Source organism: Pan paniscus, chromosome X, assembly GCF_029289425.2.
Source record: "Pan paniscus chromosome X, NHGRI_mPanPan1-v2.0_pri, whole genome shotgun sequence".
NCBI classification, from domain to species: domain Eukaryota; kingdom Metazoa; phylum Chordata; class Mammalia; order Primates; family Hominidae; genus Pan; species Pan paniscus.
Window position 1 is genome coordinate 100,485,415 of NC_073272.2, and position 6,890 is coordinate 100,492,304.

A 6,890-nucleotide genomic window follows, 5' to 3' on the forward strand; every position below is an offset into this window, starting at 1 on the left:
GAGCCTGTTAATCTAATGGAAGGGATCACCCTTTTCTGTCTCATAGGTGGTCCAGCCAGGCCCATTAATGTGTGCCTATCGGGCCTGAAAAGAGCTAGCCAGGCTGGAGAGAGAGCAGGTGATGGACAATCTTTGAGTAAAGATTGACAATGTGTTTCTGTCTTGGAACTAACCTCTCTTCACTCTGATTTTTGCTACCATTAAGTAGTTTCCTGGTAGTACAAGAAGAGAGAAAAAAGGCAACTGTGGGAGAGAGGAGTATTTTATTGTTTTATAATTGGTCTCTTAGATAGGTGTAGTTTATTTCAAAGGGGGAAAATGAATGTCTTTAGGAGTTTGAAATAAGCTGTATTTTCTCAGTGGAAACTTGATTCTACTGGATTTTTTAGAGACTCAGTTGGAGAACAAAGTGAGTGTTCATTCAATGTTCATTCAACATTTATTAAATATTTAATTTTGAACAGGCATTATGTTAGGAGCTAATGATACAGAAGTAAGTAAGATGAACAAGTTTCTTGTCCTCAAGGAACTTATATTCTGGTGGGAGGGACAGATAAAAACAACTGAAAATAAAAGTATTTCAGATAGTAATGAGTGCTATGAAGAAAACTGAAACAGGAAAGGGAGTAGGGAATGATGTGTGTGAGGTAGAGAGGCTATTTTATTTTATTTTTTTCCTTTAATGGAAGCCTATCTTTATGCTCATTAAAATGCTTTCTGATATGGTCATTTTTAAAAGGCCGCCCAAACACTTCATATCTGTGGGTTTATGGAGCAGCATTAGCCAGCAGCTAGTTTCTATTCCTGGTAGAGCTTTGAACTTGAATTGTGATAGAAGCATTCAACATAATCAGGGGTAGTGGGTAAGGAAAGTCCAAATCTCTGCCAGCCCCAAATCCATAGAGTTGTCATTTCATTCAAGAGAATTAAATTGTTTATTGATTACACATGATAATGGATGATACACAAGCTTCATTCCCATCTATAATTTTATCTGGTACCATTATTCAATTTAGATATATTGCATAGGATGTGCCAACAATCATTTTTATAACCAATAATTCCATGATTTTGCTTGGGTAGTCCCTTTTAATGGTGAACTTCAGGTCACAACAGTAACTATCAATTCAATTACACCAAGGTTTCTGAAGACAATGGCTTCTCCACCCAAGCAGGTTGTATGTAAATTCCAAATAGAACCTGGCATCACCCTGAAGGAATTCCAACTTCACACTGCTGGGGAAATTTACCAAGATGGCTTCAGAGTAGACTAACTTTACACAGCACATTAAAAAAAAAAAAAGACATTTATTCAGCGTCACGATCAGACTATTACATTTAGCAATCAACAACATGGGTGCAAGGAAAAAAATCTACATTAAAACCCTTTGTTGAAATGCTTTACACTTTCCACAGAACAGAAACTAAAATAACCTGTTACACAATTAGTCACAAATACAGTCCTCAAGTTTTTTGCCCATACACATGAATATTTGTCTAAAATATGTCTTCTTTGTAGCAGCTAGGCCCTGTCACCACTGTGCTTGGCTGAGTTCACGAATCTGTTGCAAACTGCAGCTTCCCTGTCACTTCTCTGGCTCTCCTCTCCTGCTAAGCTCTGTTTCCTAATTAACATCTGCCACTGCCATAGCTACTGCTGCTACTGGAACCACCATAGCCACTGTGGTTTGGTGGTTTGGCAAAGTATTGGCCTCCACCACCATAGGGGCCAGAGCTTCTGCCCCAAAGTTTCCTCCCTTCACGGGTCCAAAATTTGAAGACTGACTGTTGTAATTGCCAAAATCATTGTAGCTTCCACCACCTCCAAATTGCTTCCATCATTACCAAATCCATTATAGCCATCCCCACTGCCACCATATCCACCACCACCATGGCTGCCACCAAAGCCACCACGACCACTGACGTTTCCTCCATGACCAAAGTTGTCATTCCCACAGAAACCACCTCCACAACCACCACCAAAGTTTCCAGAACCACTTTGACCTCTTTGGCTGGAAGAAGCACTAGCCATCTCTTGCTTTGACAGGGCTTTCCTAACTTCACAGTTGTGGCCATTCACAGTATGGTATTTCGGAATGACAATCTTATCCATGGAGTCATGGTCGTCAAAGGTTACAAAGGCAAAGCCCCTTTTCTTGCCACTGCCTCAGTCATGATTTCAATCACTTCCATTTTTCCATGCTGTTCAAAATAATCTCTTAGCTGATGTTTTTCAGTGTTTTCTTTAATGCCACCAACAAATATCTTTTTCACAGTTAAGTGGGCACCCGGTCTTTGATAATCTTCTCTTGAGACAGTTCTCCTTGGTTCCACAACTTTTCCATCCACCTTGTGTGGCCTTGCATTCGTGGCTGCATCCACCTCCTCCACAGTGGCGTATGTAACAAACCCAAAACCCCTGGAGCGCTTGGTGTTTGGATCTCTCATTACCGCACAGTCTGTGAGCATTCCCCATCGCTCAAAATGGCTCCTCAGGCTCTCGTCGGTTGTTTCAAACCTCAACTCTCCAATGAAGAGCTTCCTCAGCTATTCGGGCTCTTTAGGAGACTCTGACTTAGACACGACGGAAGGGAGAAGAGAGACTTTAATGATGCTTCTTTGTTGGCATCCACAGGCAGAAAGGAGCAAGCTGACAAACGTATCTGGAGAGGCTATTTTAAATAGAGTGATCAGGGAAGTCCTTTTTGAGAAGGTGGCATATGAGATAACATGTGTATGCTGAGACGGGAACAGCCAGGCTTCTTTAGGGTTCTAGACAGAAAGACTTGCCATGTACAAAGGACCTGAAATGAAAATCAGCTTAGTGTGCTAGAGGAACAGCAAGAAGGCAAGAGTTATATGTTGAATTGTGTCTCCCCAAAAATTCATATGTTGAAGACATAACCTCTAGTGCCCTAGAATATGACCTTATTTGAAAATAGGGAACTGGCTGGGTGCAGTGGCTCATGCCTGTAATCCTAGCACTATGGGAGGTTGAGGTGGGCTGATCAAGTGAGGTCAGGAGTTCAAGACCAGTCATGGCCAACATGGTGAAACCCCATCTCTACTAAAAATACAAAAATTAGCCGGGCATGGTGGTGCGTGCCTGTAGTCCCAGCTACTCGGAAGGCTGAGACACAGGAATTGCTTGAACCCGGGAGGTGGAGGCTGCAGTGAGCTGAGATCGCACCACTGCACTCCAGCCTGGGTGACAGAGCAAGACTCTATCTCAAAAAAAGAAAAAAAGAAAAAGAAAAAGAAAAAAGAAAATAGGTACCTTATAGATGCAATTAGTTAAGATGAGGTCATACTGGAGTAGGGTAGGCTCCTAATCCAATATGACTGTGTCCTTATAAAAAGGGGGCAAGTTTTTTTTACTTATTTATTTATTTATTTTTTAAATTTTTTCAGAGACAGGGTCTTCCTAGATCATCCAGACTGGTCTCGAACTCCTAGCCTCAAGCAATCTTCCTGCGTCAGCCTTGCGAGTAGCCATGATTACAGGTGTGAGGCACTGTGCCTGGCTAAAAACACGGAGAATGTTTGAATGCAAACATGCACATGGGGAGAACACCATATAAAGATGAAGGTAGAGATCAGGGTGATGCTTCTATAAGCCAAGGAATGCCAAAGATAGCCAGCAAACCACCAGAAGATAGGAGACAGGCATGGAACAGATTCTTCCTCACAGCCCCCAAAAGGAACAAACCCAGGCAGATGTGGTGGCTCACACCTATAATCCCGGCAATGTGAGAGGCTGACGTGAGTGGATAGCTTGAGCCCAGGAGTTTGGGACCAGCCTGGGCAACATGGTGAAACCCCATCTCTACAAAAAATACAAAAATTAGCCGGGCGTGGTGATGCATGCCTGTGGTCCCAGCTACCTGGGAGGCTGAGGTGGGAGGATCACCTGACCCCAGGAGGTCGAGACTGCAGTGAGCCATGATTGTGCCACTGCACTCCTGCCTGGGCGACAGAATGAGACCCTGATAAGGAACAAACCCTGCCTCCAGAAGTATGAGGCAACACATTTCTGGTATTTAAACCACTCAATTTGTGATACTTTGCTATGGCATCCCAGCAAATGAATACAACCAGAGTTGCTGGACAGAAGTGAGGGTAGGTGGGGAGAGGTAAGTTCAGAGAGGTAGATAAAAGTCAGATTACCTAGGGCTTTGCAAATGGACCTAAACTCGTTGTTTTTGGTAGATTTAGGAAGCGTCTGAATATTAGAGGTAGGCGAGGGCCATAAGTCACCTCTCCTACAACCTCCTTACTAGGTAGAATATTAAAATGAAAGTAATTGTCAGACTGAATTCTACGACACATACAGTTATTAGCAATCAGGGACCAAAACAGTCACACAGTCTTTCCTTGTAAAGTGGGTCAAGTATAGGTTGGTGCAAAAGTAATTGCGGTTTTTGCCATTAAAAGCAATGACAAAAACTGCAGTTACTTTTGCACCAACCTAATACATGCTCTGATCTTTAGGAACTCCAGCAAGTCCTTTGCATAAAAAATCCACATGAAATAGTTGGCCTAATATTATGGTAACAGGATCAACCTATCTTCTGGTTGGAACAGGAAAATCTTCTATTACGTGATACTATTTATTTATTTTATTTATTTATTGCTGTGTTACAAATTACCCCCAACATGTAGTGGCTGAAAATAACATTTATTATCACTAGGGACATCTAGCAAGCTGGCTCTATATAGGATCACACAAAGTCTGAGGCCTAGATGCCATTCCAGAACATGCTGAACTGTTGGGCTGGCTTGCCAGATTTTTATCTTTTATTCATGCAAGCATGTACCTTCATACATGGACAAAATTTCTAGCCATTGCACATATTTTTAACAGAATTCATTTCACCAATGAAATATTATTTCTTACGTCCTTTATACTAATTAATGGACTCTCTGGTACAAGATTTCCTCCCCTGAGGTTCTGTGAATAGAATTTAGGGGTGCTCTTTGGACTTTGATGGGAAAAATTACACCTTTATTTTTATTCATTTCTAATTGAATGTAGTCAACAAATTACAGTCTTATTATCAGTGTCTGCAACTTTCTCACCAACATATATCAAAAATATTTTCATATCACATTATAGCTGTTGCAAATATCTCATAAGATCAGTTATGCTCATCACTATTTAAAAATTGTGATGATTATAGACCTGCTCTAGATCGTGCTATTTGCTAGGTTAATAAAAAAGAACACACAATATTGTTAAAATGTCCATGCTACCCAAAGTGATCTACAGAGCCAATACAATCCCTATCAAAATTCCAAGGACATTTTTCACAGCAATAATAATAAAAAATACTAACATACACATGGAACCACAAAAGGCACAGAATAGCCAGGGGCCATCCTGAACAAAAAGAACAAAACTGGAGGAATTATGTTACCCGACTTCAAATTATACTGCAGAGAGATAGTAACCAAAACAGCATGGTAATGGCATAAAAAAGACATATAGACTAAGGAAACAGAATAAGAGTCCAGAAATAAATCTACACATTTATGGTCAATTGATCTTTAACAAAGGCACCAATGGGGAAACAGCAGTCTCTTCAATAAATGATTTTGGGGGCCAGGCATGGTGCTCATGCCTGTAATCCCAGCACTTTGGGAGCCCGAGGCAGGTGGATTACTTGAGCCCAGGAGTTTGAGACCAGCCTTGGCAATATAGTGAGACCCCATCTCTATTCATAAAAAAGGGAAAGAAGGAAAGAAGAAAGAAGAAAGAAAGAAAGAAAGAAAGAAAGAAAGAAAGAAAGAAAGAAAGAAAGTTAAAAAAATTAATGGTGTTGGGAAAACTGGATATCCACATGCAGAAGAATGAAATTGGACCCTTATACTATATTAAAAAAAACTCAAAATGGATTAAATACTTAAACATAAGGCCTGAAACTGCAAAACTACTAGAAGAAAACATAATTTAAAAGCTTCTTGACATTGGTCTAGACAATAAATTTTTGGATATGACCCCAAAAGCATAAGCAAAACTAGACAAATAGAATTGCACTAAACTAAAAAGCTTCTGCACAGCAAAGGAAATAATCAACAAAGAGAGACAATCTACAGAATGGGAGAAAATATTTGCAAACAGTATATCTGATAACAGGTTAATATCCAAAATATGTAAGGAACTCAAACAACTCACTAGAAAGAAAACTAATAACTCAATTAAAATAGCTTGAATGAATGAATAAGACCTAGTATTTGATAGCAAAACATGCTGACTATAGTTAATAATAATTTAATTGTATAAGTAAAAATAACTAAAAGAGTATAATGGGAATATTTGTAACACAAAGGTTTAATGCTTGAGGGGATGGATACCCCATTCTCCATGATGTGATTATTACACATTGCATGCCTGTATCAAAACATCCCATGTGCCCCACAAATATATATACCTACTATGTACCCATGAAAATTAAAACTAAAAAAATTTAAAATAAATGTAAAAAAAAAATTAAAAATGAGCAAAGGATCTGAATAAATATTTTCAAAAGACGACAAACAAGTGGCCAACAGGGATATAAAAAAATAATGTCCAACATCGCTAATCATCACAGAAAGGCAAATCAAAACCACAATGAGATATCACCTCGTACTTGTTAGGATGGCTACTTTCAAAAACGGGAAAGATAACAAGTGTTGGTGAGGGTATAGAGAAAAGGGAACCCTTGCATACTGTTAGTGGGAATGTAAATTAGTACAGCCATTATGAAAAACAGTAAGTGGTTCCTCAAAAAGTTAAAAACAGAATTACCATATGATCTAGCAATCCCAATTCCAGGTATATATCCAAAGGAATTGAAATCAATACGTTGAAGGCATACCTTTGCTCTCAAATTCATTGCAGCATTCTT

General features: G+C 39.6%; 1 pseudogene; it reads right to left on the reverse strand.

Annotated features, from left to right (window-relative positions):
* Window positions 1-1,629: 1,629 nt before the first annotated feature.
* Window positions 1,630-2,757, reverse strand: LOC106634309 (heterogeneous nuclear ribonucleoprotein A1-like; annotated as a pseudogene).
* Between the last annotated feature and the right edge of the window lie 4,133 nt (window positions 2,758-6,890).